The sequence below is a fragment of the Triticum dicoccoides genome, chromosome 7B (assembly GCF_002162155.2).
Source record: "Triticum dicoccoides isolate Atlit2015 ecotype Zavitan chromosome 7B, WEW_v2.0, whole genome shotgun sequence".
NCBI classification, from domain to species: Eukaryota; Viridiplantae; Streptophyta; class Magnoliopsida; order Poales; family Poaceae; genus Triticum; species Triticum dicoccoides.
The window spans coordinates 147,828,040-147,851,667 of NC_041393.1; positions in this window are offsets into that span (position 1 = coordinate 147,828,040).

Below are 23,628 nucleotides of genomic sequence, written 5' to 3' on the forward strand. Positions count from 1 at the left end.
TTTTTGCCGTCACCCTCTCTACTTGTTTGCACATGCTATGCAGGTGAAATACTGATACCTTGCCAAGTTTCAACCTTTTCAGAGTTCATTTTGTAGTGCTTTTTCACTTTCACGGTGATTTAGCTTTGAAAACAAATCAGTAAATGCATCGAAAATAGCGAATTATGTCAGAAAGGGTTGAAAGTTGATGACGTGGATTTGAATTGTGCATGTGAGCGCAAAAAAAGTCTGGAGTTGTACAAAGTTATTAAAATACTGAATAGCCGGTGTAACAGATGAGTTTTCGTCCGAAACTCTGATTCTTCCTAAGAGATTGTCCAGTTTGTACATGAAGTGCATCCAGTTTTTGCCGTAACCCTCTCGACCTATTTTCACATGCTATGCGGGTGAAATAATGATACCTTGCCAAGTTTCAACCTTTTCAGAGTTCGTTTTGTAGTGCTTTTCACTTTCACGGTGATTTAGCTCTTAAAACAAATCAGTAAATGCATCGAAAATAGCAAATTATGTCAGAAAGGGTTGAAAGTTGATGACGTGGATTTGAATTGTTCATCTGAACGCAAAAAAGTCCGGAGTTGTACTAAGTCATTAAAATACTGAATAGCCGGTGTAACAGATGAGTTTTCGTCCGAAACCCTGATACTTCCTAAGAGATTGTCCAGTTTGTACACGAAGTGCATCCAGTTTTTGCCGTAACCCTCTCTACTTATTTGCACATGCTATGCAGGTGAAATAATGATACCTTGCCAAGTTTCAACCTTTTCAGAGTTCATTTTGTAGTGCTTTTCACTTTCACGGTGATTTAGCTCTGAAAACAAATCAGCAAATGCATCGAAAATAGCAAATTATGTCAGAAAGGGTTGAAAGTTGATGACGTGGATTTCAATTGTTCATCTGACCGCAAAAAAGTCCAGAGTTGTACTAAGTTATTAAAATATTGAATAGCCGGTGTAACAGACGAGTTTTCGTCCGAAACCCTGATACTTCCTAAGATATTGTCCAGTTTGTACACGAAGTGCATCCGGTTGTTGCCGTAACCCTCTCTACTTTATTGCACATGCTATGCGGGTGAAATAATGATACCTTGCCAAGTTTCAACCTTTTCAGAGTTCATTTTATATTGCTTTTCACTTTCACGGTGATTTAGCTCTGAAAACAAATCAGTAAATGCATCGAAAATAGCAAATTATGTCAGAAAGGGTTGAAAGTTGATGGCGTGGATTTGAATTGTGCATCCGAACGTAAAAAAAAGTCCGGAGATGTACTAAGTTATTAAAATATTGAATAGCCGGTGTAACAGATGAGTTTTCGTACAAAACCCTGATACTTCCTAAGAGATTGTCCAGTTTGTACATGAAGTGCATCCAGTTTTTGCCGTAACCCTCTCTACTTTTTTGCACATGCTATGCGGGTGAAATAATGATACATTGCCAAGTTTCATCGTTTTCAGAGTTCATTTTTTAGTGCTTTTCACTTTCACGGTGATTTAGCTCTGAAAACAAATCAGTAAATGCATTGAAATTAGCAAATTATGTCAAAAAGGGTTGAAAGTTGATGACGTGGATTTGAATTGTTCATCTGAATGCAAAAAAAGTCTGGAGTTGCACTAATTCATTAAAATATTGAATAGCCGGTGTAACAGACGAGTTTTCGTCCGAAACCCTGATACTTCCTAAGAGATTGTCCAGTTTGTACACGAAGTGCATCCAGTTTTTGCCGTAACCCTCTCTACTTTATTGCACATGCTATGCGGGTGAAATAATGATACCTTGCCAAGTTTCAACCTTTTCAGAGTTCATTTTATATTGCTTTTCACTTTCACGGTGACTTAGCTCTGAAAACAAATCAGCAAATCCATCGAAAATAGCAAATTATGTCAGAAAGGGTTGAAAGTTGATGACGTGGATTTCAATTGTTCATCTGAACGCAAAAAAAGTCTGGAGTTGTACTAAGTTATTAAAGTATTGAATAGCTGGTGTAACAGATGAGTTTTCGTTCGAAACCCCGATACTTCCTAAGAGATTGTCCAGTTTGTACATGAAGTGCATCCAGTTTTTGCCGTAACCCTCTCTACTTTGTTGCACATTCTATGCGGGTGAAATAGTGATACCTTGCCAAGTTTCAACCTTTTCAGATTTCATTTGGTAGTGCTTTTCACTTTCACGGTGATTTAGCTCTGAAAACAAATCAGTAAATGCTTCGAAATTGGCAAATTATTTCAGAAAGGATTGAAAGTTGATGACACGGATTTCAATTGTTCATCTAAACGCAAAAAGTGTCTAGAGTTGTACTAAGTTATTAAAATATTGAATAGCCGGTGTAACAGATGAGTTTTCGTCCGAAACCCTGATACTTCGTAAGAGATTGTCCAATTTGTACACGAAGTGCATCCAGTTTTTGCCGTAACCCTCTCGACTTTTTTGCACATGCTATGCGGGCGAAATACTGATACCTTGCCAAGTTTCAACCTTTTCAGAGTTCATTTTGTAGTGCTTTTCACTTTCACGGTGATTTAGCTATGAAAACAAATCTGCAAATGCATCGAAAATAGCGAATTATGTCAGAAAGGGTTGAAAGTTGATGACGTGGATTTGAATTGTTCATCTGAATGCAAAAAAAGTTCGGAGTTGTACTAAATTATTAAAATATTGAAAATCCGGTGTTACAAATGAGTTTTCGTCCGAAACCCTGATACTTCCTAAGAGATTGTCCAGTTTGTATAAGAAGTGCATCTAGTTTTCGCCGTAACCCTCTCTACGTTTTTGCACATGCTATGCGGGTGAAATAATGATACCTTGCCAAGTTTCAACCTTTTCAGAGTTCATTTGTAGTGCTTTTCACTTTCACGGTGATTTAGCTCTGAAAACAAATCAGTAAATGCATCAAAAATAGAAAATCATGTCAAAAAGGGTTGAAAGTTGATGATGTGGATTTGAATTGTTCATCTGAACACAGAAAAAGTCCGGAGTTGTACTAAGTCATTAAAATATTGAATAGCCGGTGTAACAGATGAGTTTTCGTCCAAAACCATGATACTTCTTGAGAGATTGTCCAGTTTGTACACGAAGTGCATCCAGTTTGTGCCATAACCATCTCTAATTTTTTGCACATGCTATGCGGGTGAAATAATGATACCTTGCCAAGTTTCAACCTTTGTTCATTTTGTAGTGCTTTTCACTTTGATGGTGATTTAGCTCTGAAAACAAATCAGTAAATGCATCAAAAATAGCAAATTATGTCAGAAAGGGTTGAAAGTTGATGACGTGGATTTGAATTGTGCATGTGAACACAAAAAAGTCTGGAGTTGTACTACATTATTAAAATACTGAATAGCCGGTGTAACAGATGAGTTTTCGTCTGAAACCCTGATTCTTCCTAAGAGATTGTCCAGTTTATACACGAAGTGCATCCAGTTTTTGCCGTAACCCTCTCTACTTTTTTGCACATGCTATGCGGTTGAAATAATGATACCTTGCCAAGTTTCAACCTTTTCAGAGTTCATTTTGTAGTGCTTTTCACTTTCACGGTGATTTAGCTCTTAAAACACATCAGTAAATGCATCGAAAATAGCAAATTATGTCAGAAAGGGTTGAAAGTTGATGACGTGGATTTGAATTGTGCATCTGAACGCAAAAAAGTCCGGAGATGTACAAAGTTATTAAAATATTGAATAGCCGGTGTAATAGATGAGTTTTCGTACGAAACCCTGATACTTCCTAAGAGATTGTCTAGTTTGTACACGAAGTGCATCCAGTTTTTGCCGTAACCCTCTCTACTTTTTCGCACATGCTATGCGGGTGAAATAATTATACCTTGCTAAGTTTAAACCTTTTCAGATTTCATTTTGTAGTGCTTTTCACTTTCATGGTGATTTAGCTCTGAAAACAAATCAGTGAATGCTTCGAAAATAGCAAATTATGTCAGAAAGGGTTGAAAGTTGATGACACGGATTTCAATTGTTCATCTAAACGCAAAAAAAGTCTAGAGTTGTACTAAGTTATTAAAATATTGAATAGCCGGTGTAACAGATGAGTTTTCGTCCGAAACCCTGATACTTATTAAGAGATTATCCAGTTTTTACACGAAGTGCATCCAGTTTTTGCCGTATCCCTCTCTACTTTTTTGCACATGCCATACGGGTGAAATAATGATACATTGCGAAGTTTCAACCTTTTCAGAGTTCGTTTTGTAGTGCTTTTCACTTTCACGGTGATTTAGCTCTCAACACAAATCAGTAAATGCATCAAAAATAGCAAATTGTGTCAGAAAGGGTTGAAAGTTGATGACGTGGATTTGAATTGTGCATGTGAACGCAAAAAAAGTCTGGAGTTGTACTAAGTTATTAAAATATTGAATAGCCGGTGTAATAGATGAGATTTCGTGCGAGACCCTAATTCTTCCTAAGATATTGTCCAGTTTGTACACGAAGTGCATCCATTTTTTGCCGTAACCCTCTCTACTTTTTTGCACATGCTATGCGGGTGAAATAATGATACCTTGCCAAGTGTCAACCTTTTCAGAGTTCATTTTGTAGTGCTTTTCACTTTCACGGTGATTTAGCTCTAAAAAAATCAGTAAATGCATCGAAAATAGCAAATTATGTCAGAAAGGGTTGAAAGTTGATGACGTGGATTTGAATTGTGCATCTGAACGGAAAAAGGTCCGGAGTTGTACTAAGTTATTAAAATATTGAATAGCCGTTGTAATAGATGAGTTTTCGTCCGAAACCCTGATACTTCCTAAGAGATTGTCCAGTTTGTACACGAAGTGCATCCAGTTTTTGCCGTAACCCTCTCTACTTTTTTGCACATGCTATGCGGGTGAAATAATGATATATTGCCAAGTTTCAACCTTTTCAGAGTTCGTTTTGTAGTGCTTTTCACTTTCACGGTGATTTAGCTCTTTAAACAAATCAGTAAATGCTTCGAAAATAGCAAATTATGTCACAAAGGGTTGAAAGTTGATGACGCGGATTTCAATTGTTCATCTAAACACAAAAAAAAGTCTAGAGTTGTACTAAGCTATTAAAATATTTAATAGCCGGTGTAACAGATGAGTTTTCATCCTAAACCCTGATACTTCCTAAGAGATTGTCCAGTTTGTACACGAAGTGCATCCAGTTTTCGCCGTATCCGTCTCTACTTTTTTGCACATGCTATGCGGGTGAAATAATGATACATTGCCAAGTTTCAACCTTTTCAGAGTTCGTTTTGTAGTGTTTTTCACTTTCACGGTGATTTAGCTCTGAACACAAATCAGTAAATGCATCGAAAATAGAAAATTATGTCAAAAAGAGTTGAAATTTGATGACGTGGATTTGAATTGTTCATATGAACACAAAAAAAGTCTAGAGTTGTACTAAATTATTACAATACTGAATAGCCGGTGTAACAGATGAGTTTTCGTCCAAAACCCTGATTCTTTCTAAGAGATTGTCCAATTTGTACACGAAGTGCATCTAGTTTGTGCCATAACCCTCTCTACTTTTTTGCACATGCTATGCGGGTGAAATAATGATACCTTGCCAAGTTTCAACCTTTTCATAGTTCATTTTGTAGTGCTTTTCACTTTCACGGTGATTTAGCTCTAAAAACAAATCAGTAAATGCATCGAAAATAGCAAATTATGTCAAAAAGGGTTGAAAGTTGATGACGTGGGTTTGAATTGTGCATCTAAACGCAAAAAAGTCCGGAGTTGTACTAAGTTATTAAAATATTGAATAGCCGGTGTAATAGATGAGTTTTCGTACGAAACCCTGATACTTCCTAAGAGATTGTCTAGTTTGTACACGAAGTGCATCCAGTTTTTCCCGTAACCCTCTCTACTTTCTTGCACATGCTATGCGGGTGAAATAATGATACATTGCCAAGTTTCAACCTTTTCAGAGTTCGTTTTGTAGTGCTTTTCACTTTCACGGTGATTTAGCTTTGAAAACAAATCAGTAAATGCATCGAAAATAGCAAATTATATCAGAAAGGGTTGAAAGTTGATGACGTGGATTTCAATTGTTCATCTGAATGCAAAAAAAGTCCGGAGTTGTACTAAGTTATTAAAATATTGAATAGCCGGTGTAACAGATGAGTTTTCTTTCGAAACCCTGATACTTCCAAAGAGATTGTCTAGTTTGTACATGAAGTGCATCCAGTTTTTGCCGTAACCCTCTCTAATTTTTTGCACATGCTTTGTAGGTGAAATAATGATACATTGCCAAGTTTGAACCTTTTCAGAGTTTGTTTTGTAGTGCTTCTCACTTTCACGGTGATTTAGCTCTGAACACAAATCAGTAAATGCATCGAAAATAGCAAATTATGCCAGAAAGGGTTGGAAGTTGATGCCGTAGATTTCAATTGTTCATCTGAATGCAAAAAAAGTCTGGAGTTGTACTAAGTTATTAAAATGTTGAATAGCCGGTGTAACAGATGAGTTTTCATCTGAAATCCTGATACTCTATAAGAGATTGTCCAGTTTGTACACGAAGTGCATCCAGTTTTTGCCGTAACCCTCTCAAAGTTTTTGCACATGCTATGCGGGTGAAATAATGATACCATGCAAAGTTTCAACCTTTTCAGAGTTCATTTTGTAGTGCTTTTCACTTTCACGATGATTTAGCTCTGAAAATAAATCAGTAAATGCATCGAAAATAGAAAATTATGTCAAAAAGGGTTGAAAGTTGATGATGTGGATTTGAATTGTTCATATGAACACAAAAAAAGTTTGGAGTTGTACAAAGTTATTAAAATATTGAATAGCCCGGTGTAACAGATGAGTTTTCTTCCGAAACCCTGATACTTCCTAAGAGATTGTCCAGTTTGTACATAAAGTGCATCCAGTTTTTGCCGTAACCCTCTCTACGTTTTTGCACATGCTATGCGGGTGAAATAATGATACCTTGCCAAGTTTCAACCTTTTCAGAGTTCATTTTGTAGTGCTTTTCACTTTGACGGTGATTTAGCTCTGAAAACAAATCAGTAAATGCATCGAAAATAGCAAATTATGTCAGAAAGGGTTGAAAGTTGATGAAATGGAGTTGAGTTGTGCATGTGAACGCAAAAAGAGTCCGGAGTTGTACTAACTTATTAAAATACTGAATAGCCGGTGTAATAGATGAGTTTTCGTCCGAAACCCTGATTCTTCCTAAGAGATTGTCCAGTTTGTACATGAAGTGCATCCAGTTTTTGTCGTAACCCTCTCTACTGTTTTGCACATGCTATGCGGGTGAAATAATGATACATTGCCAAGTTTCAACCTTTTCAGAGTTCATTTTGTAGTGCTTTTCACTTTCACGGTGATTTAGCTCTTAAAACAAATCAGTAAATGCATCGAAAATAGGAAATTATGTCAGAAACGGTTGAAAGTTGATGACGTGGATTTGAATTGTGCATCTGAACGCAAAAAAAGTCTGGAGTTGTACTAAGTTATTAAAATATTGAATAGCCGGTGTAACAGATGAGTTTTCGTCTGAAACCCTGATACTTCCCAAGAGATTGTCCAGTTTGTACACGAAGTGCATCCAGTTTTTGTCGTAACCCTCTCTACTTTTTTTCACATGCTATGCGACTGAAATAATGATACCTTGCCAAGTTTCAACCTTTTAGATTTCATTTTGTATTGCTTTTCAGTTTCACGGTGATTTAGCTCTGAAAACAAATCAGTAAATGCTTCGAAAATAGCAAATTATGTCAGAAAGGGTTGAAAGTTGATGACCCGGATTTCAATTGTTCATCTAAATGCAGAAAAAGTCTAGAGTAGTACTAAGTTATTAAAATATTGAATAGCCGGTGTAACAGATGAGTTTTCGTCCGAAACCCTGATACTTCCTAAGAGATTGTCCAGTCTGTACATGAAGTGCATCCAGTTTTTGCTGTAACCCTCTCTACTTTTTTGCACATGCTATGCGGGTGAAATACTGATACCTTGCCAAGTTTCAACCTTTTCAGAGTTCATTTTATAGTGCTTTTCACTTTGACGGTGATTTAGCTCTAAAAACAAAAATAGTAAATGCATCGAAAATAGGAAATTATGTCAGAAAGGATTGAAAGTTGATGACATGGATTGGAATTGTGCATGTGAACGCAAAAAAGTCCGGAGTTGTACTAAGTTATTAAAATACTGAATAGCCGGTGTAACAGATGAGTTTTCGTCCGAAACCCTGATTCTTCCTAAGAGATTGTCCAGTTTGTACATGAAGTGCATCCAGTTTTTGCCGTAACCCTCTCTACTTTCTTGCACATTCTATGCGGGTGAAATAATGATACCTTGCCACGTTTCAACCTTTTCAGAGTTCATTTTGTAGTGCTTTTCACTTTCATGGTGATTTAGCTCTTAAAACAAATTAGTAAATGCATCGAAAATAGCAAATTATGTCAGAAACGGTTGAAAGTTGATGACGTGGATTTTAATTGTACATCTAAACGCAAAAAAAGTCTAGAGTTGTACAAAGTTATTAAAATATTGAATAGCCGGTGTAACAGATGAGTTTTCATCCGAAACCCTGATACTTCCCAAGAGATTGTCCAGTTTTTGCCGTAACCCTCTCAACTTTTTTGCACATGCTATGTGGGTGAAATAATGATACCTTGCCAAGTTTCAACCTTTTCAGATTTCATTTTGTAGTGCTTTTCACTTTCACGGTGATTTAGCTCTGAAAACAAATCAGTGAATGCTTCGACAATAGGAAATTATGTCAGAAAGGGTTGAAAGTTGATGACGTGTATTTCGATTGTTCATCTGAACGCAAAAAAAGTCCATAGTTGTACTATGTTATTAAAATATTGAATAGCCGGTGTAACAGATGAGTTTTCGTCCGAAACCCTGATACTTCCTACGAGATTGTCCAGTTTGTACACGAAGTGCATCCAGTTTTTGCCGTAACCCTCTCTACTTTTTTGCACATGCTATGCGGGTGAAATAATGATACCTTGACAAGTTTCAACCTTTTCACAGTTCATTTTGTAGTGCTTTTCACTTTCACGGTGATTTAGCTCTGAAACCAAATCAGTAAATGCATCGAAAATAGCAAATTATGTCAGAAAGGGTTGACAGTTGATGATGTGGATTTGAATTGTGCATCTGAACGCAAAAAAGTCCAGAGTTGTACTAAGTTATTAAAATATAGAATAGCCAATGTAACAGATGAGTTTTTGTTCGAAACCCTGATACTTCCTAAGAGATTGTCCAGTTTGTACACGAAGTGCATCCAGTTTTTGCCGTAACCCTCTCTACTTTTTTGCACATGCTATGCGGGTGAAATAATGGTACCTTGCCAAGTTTTAACCGTTTTTAGAGTTCGTTTTGTAGTGGTTTTCACTTTCACGGTGATTTAGCTCTGAAAAAAATCAATAAATGCATCGAAAATAGCAAAATTATGCCAGAAAGGGTTGAAAGTTGATGACCTGGATTTCGATTGTTCATCTGAATGCAAAAAAAGTCCGGAGTTGTACTAATTTATGAAAATAATGAATAACCGGTGTAACAGATGAGTGGTCGTCCGAAACCTTGATACTTCCTAAGATATTGTCGAGTTTGTACACGAAGTGCATCTAGTTTTTGCCGTAACCCTCTCTACTTTTTTGCACATGCTATGCAGGTGAAATAATGATACCTTGCCAAGTTTCAAACTTTTCAGAGTTCATTTTGTAGTGCTTCTCACTTTCATAGTGATTTAGCTCTGAAAACAAATCAGTAAATGCATCGAAAATTGCAAATTATGTCAAAAAGGGTTGAAAGTTGATGACGTGGATTTCAATTGTTCATCTGAATGCAAAAAAGTCTGGAGTTGTACTAAGTTATTAAAATATTGAATAGCCGGTGTAACAAATGAGTTTTCGTCTGAAACCTTGATACTTCCTAAGAGATTGTCCTGTTAGTACACGAAGTGCATCCAGCTTTTACCATAACCCTCTCTACTTTTTGCACATGCTATGCGGGTGAAATAATGATACCTTGCCAAGTTTCAACCTTTTCAGAGTTCATTTTGTAGTGCTTTGCACTTTCAAGGTGATATATCTCTTAAAACAAATAAGTAAATACATCGAAAATAGCGAATTATGTCAGAAAGGGTTGAAAGTTGATGACATGGATTTCAATTGTGCATCTGAATAGAAAAAAGTCCGGAGATGTACTAAGTTATTGAAATATTGAATAGCCGGTGTAACAGATGAGTTTTCGTCCGAAACCCTGATACTTTGTAAGAGATTGTCCAGTTTGTACATGAAGTGCATCCAGTTTTTGCCGTAACCCTCTCTACTTTTTTGCACATGCTATGCGAGTGAAATAATGATACCTTGCCAAGTTTCAACCTTTTCAGAGTTCATTTTGTAGTGCTTTTCACTTTCACGGTGATTTAGCTCTGGAAAACAAATCAGTAAATGCATCAAAAATAGCAAATTGTGTCAGAAATGGTTGAAAGTTGATGACGTGGATTTGAATTGTTCATCTGAACGCAAAAAAGTCCGGAGTTGTACTAAGTCATTAAAATACTGAATAGCTGGTGTACCAGACGAGTTTTCGTCCGAAACTCTGATACTTCCTAAGAGATTGTCCAGTTTGTACACGAAGTGCATCCAATTTTTGCCGCAACCCTCTCTACTTATTTGCACATGCTATGCAGGTGAAATAATGATACCTTGCCAAGTTTCAACCTTTTCAGAGTTCATTTTGTAGTGCTTTTCACTTTCACCTTGATTTAGCTCTGAAAACAAATCAGTAAATGCTTCGAAAATAGCAAATTATGTCAGAAAGGGTTGAACGTTGATGACGTGGATTTCAATTGTTCATCTGAACGCAAAAAAAGTCCATAGTTGTACTAAGTTATTAAAATATTGAATAGCCGGTGTAACATATGAGTTTTCGTCCGAAACCCTGATACTTCCTAAGAGATTGTCCAGTCTGTACATGAAGTGCATCCAGTTTTTGCCGTAACCCTCTCTACTTTTTTGCACATGCTATGCGGGTGAAATACTGATACCTTGCCAAGTTTCAACCTTTTCAGAGTTCATTTTGTAGTGCTTTTCACTTTCACGGTGATTTAGCTATGAAAACAAATCAGGAAATGCTTCGAAAATAGCTTATTATGTCAAAAAGGGTTGAAAGTTAATGGCGTGGATTTCAATTGTTCATATGAACGCAAAAAAGTCTGGAGTTGTACTAAGTTATTAAAATATAGAATTGCCGGTGTAACAGATGAGTTTTTGTCTGAAACCCTGATACTTCCTAAGAAATTGTCCAGTTTGTACACGAAGTGCATCCAGTTTTTGCCGTAACCCTCTCTACTTTTTTGCACATGCTATACTGGTGAAATAATGATACCTTGCCAAGTTTCAACCTTCTTAGAGTTTATTTTGTAGTGCTTTTCACTTTCACGGTGATTTAGCTCTAAAAACAAATCAGTAAATGCATCGAAAATAGCAAATTAGGTGAGTAAGCGTTGAAAGTTGATGACGTGGATTTCAATTGTTCATCTGAACGCAAAAAAAGTCCGGAGTTGTACTAATTTATTAAAGATTGAATAGCCGGTGTAACAGATGATTTTTCGTCCGAAACCCTGATACTTCCTATGAGATTGTCCAGTTTGTACAGGAAGTGCATCCAGTTTTTGCCGTAACCCTCTCTACTTTTTTGCACATGCTATGAGGGTGAAATAGTGAGACCTTGCCAAGTTTCAACCTTTTTAGAGTTTGTTTTGTAGTGCTTTTCACTTTCACGGTGATTTAGCTCTAAAAACAAATCAGTAAATGCATCGAAAATAGTGAATTATGTCAGAAAGGGTTGAAAGTTGATGACGTGGATTTCAATTGTTCATCTGAATGCAAAAAAGTCTAGAGTTGTACTAAGTTATTAAAATATTGAATAGCCGGTGTAGCAGATGAGTTTTCGTCCGATACCCTGATACTTCCTAAGAGATTGTCCAGTTAGTACACGAAGTGCATCCAGTTTTTGCCGTAACCCTCTCTAATTGTTGCACATGCTATGCGGGTGAAATAATGATACCTTGCCAAGTTTCAACCTTTTCAGAGTTCATTTTGTTAGTGCATTGCACTTTCACAGTGATTTATCTCTGAAAACAAATCAGTAAATGCATAGAAAATAGCGAATTATGTCAAAAAGGGTTGAAAGTTGATGACGTGGATTTCAATTGTGCATCTGAACGGAAAAAAAGTCCGGAGTTGTACTAAGTTATTAAAATATTAAATAGCCGGTGTAACAGATGAGTTTTCGTCCAAAACCCTGATACTTCGTAAGAGATTGTCCAGTTTGTACACGAAGTGCATCCAGTTTTTGCCGTAACCCTCTCTACTTTTTTGCACATGCTATGCGAATGCAATAATGATACCTTGCCAAGTTTCAACCTTTTCAGAGTTCATTTTGTAGTGCTTTTCACTTTAACGGTGATTTAGCTCTAAAAACAAATCAGTAAATGCATCGAAAATAGCAAATTATGTCAGAAAGGGTTGAAAGTTGATGACATGGATTTGAATTGTGCATGTGAACGCAAAAAAAAGTCCGGAGTTGTACTAAGTTATTAAAATACTGAATAGCCGGTGTAACAGATGAGTTTTCGTCCGAAACCCTGATTCTTCCTAAGAGATTGTCCAGTTTGTACACGAAGTGCATCCAATTTTTGCCGTAACCCTCTCTACTTTCTTGCACATGCTATGCGGGTGAAATAATGATACCTTGCCACGTTTCAACCTTTTCAGAGTTCATTTTGTAGTGCTTTTCACTTTCATGGTGATTTAGCTCTTAAAACAAATTAGTAAATGCATCGAAAATAGCAAATTATGTCAGAAACAGTTGAAAGTTGATGACGTGGATTTGAATTGTACATCTGAACGCAAAAAAAGTCTAGAGTTGTACTAAGTTATTAAAATATTGAATAGCCGGTGTAACAGATGAGTTTTCGTCCGAAACCCTGGTACTTCCCAAGAGATTGTCCAGTTTTTGCCGTAACCCTCTCAACTTTTTTGCACATGCTATGCGGGTGAAATAATGATACCTTGCCAAGTTTCAACCTTTTTAGATTTCATTTTGTAGTGCTTTTCACTTTCACGGTGATTTAGCTCTGAAAACAAATCAGTAAATGCTTCGAAAATAGCAAATTATGTCAGAAAGGGTTGAAAGTTGATGACGTGGATTTCAATTGTTCATCTGAACGCAAAAAAAGTCCATAGTTGTACTAAGTTATTAAAATATTGAATAGCCGGTGTAACAGATGAGTTTTCGTCCGAAACCCTGATACTTCCTAAGAGATTGTCCAGTTTGTACACGAAGTGCATCCAGTTTTTGCCGTAACCCTCTCTACATTTTTGCACATGCTATGCGGGTGAAATAATGATACCTTGCCAAGTTTCAACCTTTTCACAGTTCATTTTGTAGTGCTTTTCACTTTCACGGTGATTTAGCTCTGAAACCAAATCAGTAAATGCATCGAAAATAGCAAATTATGTCAAAAAGGGTTGAAAGTTGATGACGTGGATTTGAATTGTGCATCTGAACGCAAAAAAGTCCAGAGTTGTACTAAGTTATTAAAATACTGAATAGCCAATGTAACAGATGAGTTTTGTTCGAAACCCTGATACTTCCTAAGAGATTGTCCAGTTTGTACACGAAGTGCATCCAGTTTTTGCCGTAACCCTCTCTACTTTTTTGCACATGCTATGCGGGTGAAATAATGGTACCTTGCCAAGTTTTAACCTTTTTTAGAGTTCGTTTTGTAGTGGTTTTCACTTTCACGATGATTTAGCTCTGAAAACAAATCAATAAATGCATCAAAAACAGCAAAATTATGTCAGAAAGGGTTGAAAGTTGATGACCTGGATTTCAATTGTTCATCTGAATGCAAAAAAAGTCCGGAGTTGTACTAATTTATGAAAATGTTGAATAGCTGGTGTAACAGATGAGTTTTCGTCCGAAACCTTGATACTTCCTAAGAGATTGTCGAGTTTGTACATGAAGTGCATCTAGTTTTTGCCATAACCCTCTCTACTTTTTTGCACATGCTATGCGGGTGAAATAATGATACCTTGCCAAGTTTCAAACTTTTCAGAGTTCATTTTGTAGTGCTTCTCACTTTCACAGTGATTTAGCTATGAAAACAAATCAGTAAATGCATCGAAAATTGCAAATTATGTCAAAAAGGGTTGAAAGTTGATGACATGGATTTCAATTGTTCATCTGAATGCAAAAAAGTCTCGAGTTGTACTAAGTTATTAAAATATTGAATAGCCGGTGTAACAGATGAGTTTTCGTCTGAAACCTTGATACTTCCTAAGAGATTGTCCAGTTAGTACACGAAGTGCATCCAGCTTTTAACATAACCCTCTCTACTTTTTGCACATGCTATGCGGGTGAAATAATGATACCTTGCCAAGTTTCAACCTTTTCAGAGTTCATTTTGTAGTGCTTTGCACTTTCACGGTGATATATCTCTGAAAACAAATAAGGAAATACATCGAAAATAGCGAATTATGTCAGAAAGGGTTGAAAGTTGATGACATGGATTTCAATTGTGCATCTGAACGGAAGAAAAGTCCGGAGATGTACTAAGTTATTAAAATATTGAATAGCCGGTGTAACAGATGAGTTTTCGTCCGAAACCCTGATACTTTGTAAGAGATTGTCCAGTTTGTACATGAAGTGCATCTTGTTTTTGCCATAACCATCTCTACTTTTTTGCACATGCTATGCGGGTGAAATAATGATACCTTGCCAAGTTTCAACCTTTTCAGAGTTCATTTTGTAGTGCTTTTCACTTTCACGGTGATTTAGCTCTGGAAAACAAATCAGTAAATGCATCAAAAATAGCAAATTATGTCAGAAAGGGTTGAAAGTTGATGATGTGGATTTGAATTGTTCATCTGAATGCAAAAAAGACCGGAGTTGCACTAAGTCATTAAAATACTGAATAGCCGGTGTGACACACGAGTTTTCGTCCGAAACCCTAATACTTGATTGTCCACTTTGTACACAAAGTGCATCCTGTTTTTGCCGTAACCCTCTCTACTTATTTGCACATGCTATGCAGGTGAAATAATGATACCTTGCCAAGTTTCAACCTCTTCAGAGTTCATTTTGTAGTGCTTTTCACTTTCACGGTGATTTAGCTCTGAAACCAAATCAGTATATGCTTCGAAAATAGCAAATTATGTCAGAAAGGGTTGAAAGTTGATGACGTGGATTTGAATTGTGCATCTGAACGCAAAAAAGTCCATAGTTGTACTAAGTTATTAAAATATTGAATAGCCAATGTAACAGATGAGTTTTTGTTCGAAACTCTGATACATCCTAAGAGATTGTCCAGTTTGTACACGAAGCAGTTTTTGCCGTAACCCTCTCTACTTTTTTGCACATGCTATCCGGGTGAAATAATGGTACCTTGCCAAGTTTTAACCTTTTTAGAGTTTGTTTTGTAGTGGTTTTCACTTTCACGGTGATTTAGCTCTGAAAACAAATCAATAAATGCATCGAAAATAGCAAAATTATGTCAGAAAGGGTTGAAAGTTGATGACCTGGATTTCAATTGTTCATCTGAAAGCAAAAAAAGTCCGGAGTTGTACTAATTTATGAAAATATTGAATAGCCGGTGTAACAGATGAGTTTTCTTCTGAAACATTGATACTTCCTAAGAGATTGTCGAGTTTGTACACGAGTGCATCTAGTTTTTGCCGTAACCCTCTCTACATTTTTGCACATGCTATGCGGGTGAAATAATGATACCTTGCCAAGTTTCAAACTTTTCAGAGTTCATTTTGTAGTGCTTCTCACTTTCACAGTGATTTAGCTCTGAAAACAAACAGTAAATGCATCGAAAATTGCAAATTATGTCAAAAAGGGTTGAAAGTTGATGACGTGGATTTCAATTGTTCATCTGAATGCAAAAAGTTCTGGAGTTGTACTAAGTTATTAAAATATTGAATAGCCGGTGTAACAGATGAGTTTTCGTCTAAAACCCTGATACTTCCTAAGAGATTGTCCAGTTAGTACACGAAGTGCATCCAGCTTTTGCCATAACCCTCTCTACTTTTTGCACATGCTATGCGGGTGAAATAATGATACCTTGCCAAGTTTCAACCTTTTCAGAGTTCATTTTGTAGTGCTTTGCACTTTCACGGTGATATATCTCTGAAAACAAATAAGTAAATACATCAAAAATAGCGAATTATGTCAGAAAGGGTTGAAAGTTGATGACATGGATTTCAATTGTGCATCTGAACGGAAAAAAAGTCCGGAGATGTACTAAGTTATTAAAATATTGAATAGCCGGTGTAACAGATGAGTTTTCGTCCGAAACCCTGATACTTTGTAAGAGATTGTCTAGTTTGTACATGAAGTGGATCCAGTTTTTGCCGTAACCCTCTCTACTTTTTTGCACATGCTATGCGGGTGAAAAAAATGATACCTTGCCAAGTTTCAACCTTTTCAGAGTTCATTTTGTAGTGCTTTTCACTTTCACGGTGATTTAGCTCTGGAAAACAAATCAGTAAATGGATCAAAATAGCAAATTATGTCAGAAAGGGTTGAAAGTTGATGACGTGGATTTGAATTGTTCATCTGAACGCAAAAAAGTCCGGAGTTGTACTAAGTCATTAAAATACTGAATAGCCGGTGTAACAGATGAGTTTTCGTCCGAAACCCTGATACTTCCTAAGAGATTGTCCAGTTTGTACACGAAGTGCATCCAGTTTTTGCCGTAACCCTCTCTACTTATTTGCACATGCTATGCAGGTGAAATAATGATACCTTGCCAAGTTTCAACCTTTTCAGAGTTCATTTTGTAGTGCTTTTCACTTTCACGGTGATTTAGCTCTGAAAACAAATCAGCAAATGCATCGAAAATAGCAAATTATGTCAGAAAGGGTTGAAAGTTGATGACGTGGATTTCAATTGTTCATCTGACCGCAAAAAAGTCCAGAGTTGTACTAAGTTATTAAAATATTGAATAGCCGGTGTAACAGATGAGTTTTTGTCCGAAACCCTCATACTTCCTAAGAGATTGTCCAGTTTGTACACGAAGTGCATCCAGTTTTTGTCGTAACCCTCTCTACTTTTTTGCACATACTATGCCGGTGAAATAATGATACATTGCCAAGTTTCAACCTTTTCAGAGTTCGTTTTGTAGTGCTTTTCACTTTCACGGTGATTTAGCTCTGAAAACAAATCAGTAAATGCATCAAAAATAGCAAATTATGTCAGAAAGGGTTAAAAGTTGATGACGTGGATTTAAATTGTTCATCTGAATACAAAAAAAAAGTCCGGAGTTGTACTACGTTATTAAATTATTGAATAGCCGGTGAAACAGATGAGTTTTCGTCTGAAGTCCTGATACTTCGTAAGACATTGTCCAGTTTGTACACGAAGTGCATCCAGTTTTGGCCGTAACCCTCTCTAATTTTTTGCACATGCTATGCGGGTGAAATAATGATACCTTGCCAAGTTTCAACATTTTCAGAGTTCGTTTTGTATTGCTTTTCACTTTCACGGTGATTTAGCTCTGAAGACAAATCAGTAAATGCATCGAAAATAGCAAATTATGTCAGAAAGGGTGGGAAGTTGATGACGTAGATTTCAATTGTCCATCTGAACGCAAAAGAGTTTGGAGTTGTACTAAGTTATTAAAACATTGAATAGCCGGTGTAACAGATGAGTTTCCGTTTGAAACCCTGATACTTCATAAGAGATTGTCCAGTTTGTACACGAAGTGCATCCAGTTTTTGCCGTAAACCTCTCTATGTTTTTGCACATGCTATGCGAGTGAAATAATGATACCTTGCCAAGTTTCAACCTTTTCAGAGTTCATTTTGTAGTGCTTTTCACTTTCACGGTGATTTAGCTATGAAAACAAATCAGTAAATGCATCGAAAATAGAAAATTATGTCAGAAAGGGTTGAAAGTGGACGATGTGGATTTTAATTGTTCATCTGAACTCAAAAAAAGTCCAGAGTTGTACTAAGTTATTAAAATATTGAATAGCCGGTGTAACAGATGAGTTTTCGTCTGAAACCCTGATACTTCCTAAGAGATTGTTCAGTTAGTACACGAAGTGCATCCAGCTTTTGCCATAACCCTCTCTACTTTTTGCACATGCTATGCGGGTGAAATAATGATACCTTGCCAAGTTTCAACCTTTTTAGAGTTCATTTTGTAGTGCTTTGCACTTTCACGGTGATATATCTCTGAAAACAAATAAGTAAATACATCGAAAATAGCGAATTATGTCAGAAAGGGTTGAAAGTTGATGACATGGATTTCAATTGTGCATCTGAACGGAAAAAAAGTCCGGAGATGTACTAAGTTATTAAAATATTGAATAGCCGGTGTAACAGATGAGTTTTCGTCCGAAACCCTGATACTTTGTAAGAGATTGTCTAGTTTGTACATGAAGTGCATCCAGTTTTTGCCGTAACCCTCTCTACTTTTTTGCACATGCTATGCGGGTGAAAAAATGATACCTTGCCAAGTTTAAACCTTTTCAGAGTTCATTTTGTAGTGGTTTTCACTTCCACGGTGATTTAGCTCTGGAAAACAAATCAGTAAATGGATCAAAATAGCAAATTATGTCAGAAAGGGTTGAAAGTTGATGACGTGGATTTGAATTGTTCATCTTAACGCAAAAAAGTCCGGAGTTGTACTAAGTCATTAAAATACTGAATAGCCGGTGTAACAGACGAGTTTTCGTCCGAAACCCTGATACTTCCTAAGAGATTGTCCAGTTTGTACACGAAGTGCATCCAGTTTTTGCCGTAACCCTCTCTACTTATTTGCACATGCTATGCAGGTGAAATAATGATACCTTGCCAAGTTTCAACCTTTTCAGAGTTCATTTTGTAGTGCTTTTCACTTTCACGGTGATTTAGCTCTGAAAACAAATCAGCAAATGCATCGAAAATAGCAAATTATGTCAGAAAGGGTTGAAAGTTGATGACGTGGATTTCAATTGTTCATCTGACCGCAAAAAAGTCCAGAGTTGTACTAAGTTATTAAAATATTGAATAGCCGGTGTAACAGATGATTTTTTGTCCGAAACCCTCATACTTCCTAAGAGATTGTCCAGTTTGTACACGAAGTGCATCCAGTTTTTGTTGTAACCCTCTCTACTTTTTTGCACATGCTATGCCGGTGAAATAATGATACATTGCCAAGTTTCAACCTTTTCAGAGTTCGTTTTGTAGTGCTTTTCACTTTCATGGTGATTTAGCTCTGAAAACAAATCAGTAAATGCATCAAAAATAGCAAATTATGTCAGAAAGGGTTGAAAGTTGATGACGTGGATTTAAATTGTTCATCTGAATGCAAAAAAAAGTCTGGAGTTGTACTACGTTATTAAATTATTGAATAGCCGGTGAAACAGATGAGTTTTCGTCTGAAGCCCTGATACTTCGTAAGAGATTGTCCAGTTTGTACACGAAGTGCATCCAGTTTTGGCCGTAACCCTCTCTATTTTTTTGCACATGCTATGCGGGTGAAATAATGATACCTTGCCAAGTTTCAACATTTTTAGAGTTCGTTTTGTATTGCTTTTCACTTTCACGGTGATTTAGCTCTGAAGACAAATCAGTAAATGCATCGAAAATAGCAAATTATGTCAGAAAGGGTGGGATGTTGATGACGTAGATTTCAATTGTTCATCTGAACGCAAAAGAGTTTGGAGTTGTACTAAGTTATTAAAACATTGAATAGCCGGTGTAACAGATGAGTTTTCGTCTGAAACCCTGATACTTCGTAAGAGATTGTCCAGTTTGTACACGAAGTGCATCCAGTTTTTGCCGTAAACCTCTCTACGTTTTTGCACATGCTATGCAGGTGAAATAATGATACCTTGCCAAGTTTCAACCTTTTCAGAGTTCATTTTGTAGTGCTTTTCACTTTCACGGTGATTTAGCTATGAAAACAAATCAGTAAATGCATCGAAAATAGAAAATTATGTCAGAAAGGGTTGAAAGTGGACGATGTGGGTTTTAATTGTTCATCTGAACTCAAAAAAAGTCCAGAGTTGTACTAAGTTATTAAAATATTGAATAGCCGGTGTAACAGATGAGTTTTCGTCTGAAACCCTGATACTTCCTGAAAGATTATCCAGTTTGTACACGAAGTGCATCCAGTTTTTGCCGTAGCCCTCTCTACCTTTTGCACATGCTATGCGGGTGAAATAATGATACCTTGCCAAGTTTCAACCTTTTTAGAGTTCATTTTTTCGTGGTTTTCACTTTCACGGTGTCATATCCCTACCTACTGGGAATGCTCTAGGCTAGCTTCATGTGTGCAAGATGTCTATTTTCTGAAACTTGAATTGAGGATTGTTGAAACCTCAGAAATCTAATTAAAAGAAGGGCAAGCACCCTTTAAATTGCATTCTCTGAATCCAAAATGCCCTAAAAATAGTTTTGTGAATTTTGTCAAGAGTTATATATCAAACCAAAATTCTAGAACATTTTTAAGGAATTATTTGGTCTCTGAATTTAAATCAATAATCTATTTGAATTTGGGAATATATTCATAATATATAATGAATATGTTTTCAAATGCTTTGAAGTGTTTTATGTACTTTTGGAATAGTCTAGAGAGGTAACATTAAATATTTCAGAATGTTTTGGCATTGTTTGAAATTCTTTTGAATTTGAAAACAGTGGCAAAATAAATTAAAAAAAGAAAACAAAACAGAAAATATAAAACAGAGCAGAAGAACTTACCTGCAGCCCATCCGGCGCCTCAGCTCGCCCAGCACTGTGTGGCCCACTGGCCCACAGTGCCAGTCACCCTCCTCCTTGCGCCAGAAGGATGCCGGCGTGTCGCCTGCACGCGCACTCTCGGCCACCTCCTGCTTCCACCTCCTCCTGCCTCCCTGCCCGTTTCCTCGACCCCCCTGGAGACGCCACGCGGCCCCCTCGACACTCTCTCACTCTCTCCCGTGCTTCTCCCCTCCTCTGTCTCTCTCCGCGCGGCACCACCGAACACACCCGCCGCCGCCGACGAGCTACACCACGGCCACAGCCACCCCCTCGCTCCCTTTCCGCATCCCTGAGCTCCGCCCAACCCTGTGGAGCTACACACCCGACGCACGCGACCAGAGGAGGCCCCAGTCGACCGGAGCATCGTCGTCTTCATCTCCGGTGCCGGAGATCGCCGCCGTTAATTCGCTGTCGCAGAAGCTTCCCCGAGCCCGCCGAGCTTCTCTTCTGACCGCCAGTGAGCTCCTTCGTCTTCCCCCTCACTCCCTGTGCCCTAATATGTGCGCTAGCCACCGCCCCGCGAGTTCCGAGCGCCGCCGTCCGCCATGGCCGATGAGGTCCTCGCTCCTGAGCACCTCCGCTCGGTCCACTGGCACCAGTGTGCTCCTAGAGCTCCCAGGAATCCGCCTCGCCGCTTAGCTCGCTCGTCAGCCAAGTGCAGCGCCACACCCATGCTAAGCCGAACTCCGGCCGCCGCCTGGCTTGACGCCGGCGTCATCTACGACCACCCCCGCACACACCGCCTGCACCACTCGACACGCGAGTCCACCAGCAGCACGTAGTGCATCTCCGCCATCGATTTGGTCGACGGAGTACCAAACCCGAAGCCCACCGCCGCATCTGTCCTCGCAGGCAGCTAAACGCCGCCGAGTTGACCGCTTTGACCGGCAGGGTTTGACCCCGTCTGCCCAGAGGTTTGACCCCTCTCTATCACTGACAAGTGGGCCTAGGCCCCTGTTTAATTAGTGTTAGGTTTAATTAGTGTTAATTAACTTGTTAATTAGATGATCCACTAACACATGGGCCCCACACTGCTGACAGCTTAGTTAGGGCTAGTTTAGCACTAATTATCTCAGTTAGTTAACTGAGTCACTGACCAGTGGGTCCCATAGGTCAGGTTTGACCTTCACCGTCCGTGTTGACTGCTGACATCACCCTGATGCACTGCTGACGCATTAAAGCATTTATTGGATTTATTCTTATATAGGAAATTCCAGAAAATGTAGTAAACTTCAAAAATTCATATAAATTCAATTGTAACTCAGAATGAAATAATTTATATATGAAAAATGATCAGAAAAATCCAATCTATCCATCTGTACTAGTTTCATGCATGTTAGAGCAACCTAACCTTGCTGTTTAGATGAAAAAAGATAATGCACTTATATGAGTTCATATTCTGGGGTTGCATTTGAATCTTTGATTCAAATGAACTCAAACCATCTTTTTCTTAGCTGCATTATCTCAACACATTCATTTTGCCATGTCATGAGCATGCATTATATTGTGCATTGCATTGATTGTGTTTCTTTCTCAATTGCTGGTAATTGCCCCCTCTCGATAGACGCGTTTCGACGATGTGATCAATGACACCAATGAAGAACTATACTATCTTCAGAAGTGCCAGGCAAGCAAAACCCACTTGTTCATTCCGATACAATCCCACTCTCTCGCTCCTGCTCTCTTTTACTGCATTAAGACAACAACGATTCAACTCTTACATGCTGCGATAGTTGAACCCCTTTCCTCTGCATGACCTGTCATTGCCACAGTAAATAGATGAAACCCACTAGCATGAGTAGGAGTTGTTTGAGCCCTGATGTGCCTACTCATTCATGCTTGTTTGTCATGCCTGCTATTGCTTAGAGTTGAGTCAGGTATGATTCATCGGGGATGAATCGGAGGTGTCTGAACATGTCCTACTGTTGAGAGCTAAGTGTGTGAACACGATTTGGTAAAGGTAGCGGTGAGAGGCCATGTAGGAGTACATGGTGGGTTGTCTCATTGCAGCCGTCCTCAGGAACTGAGTTATGTGTTTGTGATCCATGAACAGCTACTACCACACATTGGGATCCTTAATTGACTCTCTCTACTTATTAATCACCTTGATCTCTGTCCAAGAGTTGCAACTAGTTTCTGGTGTTTGTAGGTAGTGTTAGTAGTCTACCAAGTGGCACCCGATACAAGTGGGCTTGGGACAGACTAGGCACAGTGGCACGTTGTACCAAGTGGCACCCGGATGGTGGGCTTGGGAACCCTGCTCACATCGTTTGGGGCCGTGAGCGACACCCCAGCCGGATCTCCTTGCAGATGGAACCCGAATAGGCGATAAACCTGGACGAGAGACTTGTGTGGTTAGTCAGGTCGTGGCCGATACCCTCGTTGGGCTTCCGCTTGAAGGTTGTCGAGTACATGTCATGTAAACGGCGGTAAGTGGTGAGAGCGTGTGTGAAGAAGTACACCCCTGCAGGGTTAATATGATCTATTTGAATAGCCGTGTATGCGGTAAAGGACTTCTGGGTTGCCTGTACAGTTCATAGACAAGTGAAAGTGGATACTCTAAAATACGCAAGATAAGCGTGAGTGCTATGGGTGGCATTCTCGTAGGGAAACGAGAGCGAATCCATAGTGGTTGATTGATATGGTGAATATGTGGACTCGTGTGCGCCACCTCAAAAGAGTTACTCACAGTCGTAGTTCTAGATAGCCACCAAGTCAAAGCTGGCTTGCTGCAGTCAAACTCCACCATCCCCTTGTTGATAATGATGCATGTGTAGTTAGATCTGATTTAAGTCTTGCTGGGTACATTTGTACTCACGTTGCTTAATTTATGTTTCTTGCAGAGAGACTTCAGTCTCACTAGTAGTACCGCGTGGACTTCGACGTTTAGCTTGTTACCTCAGAT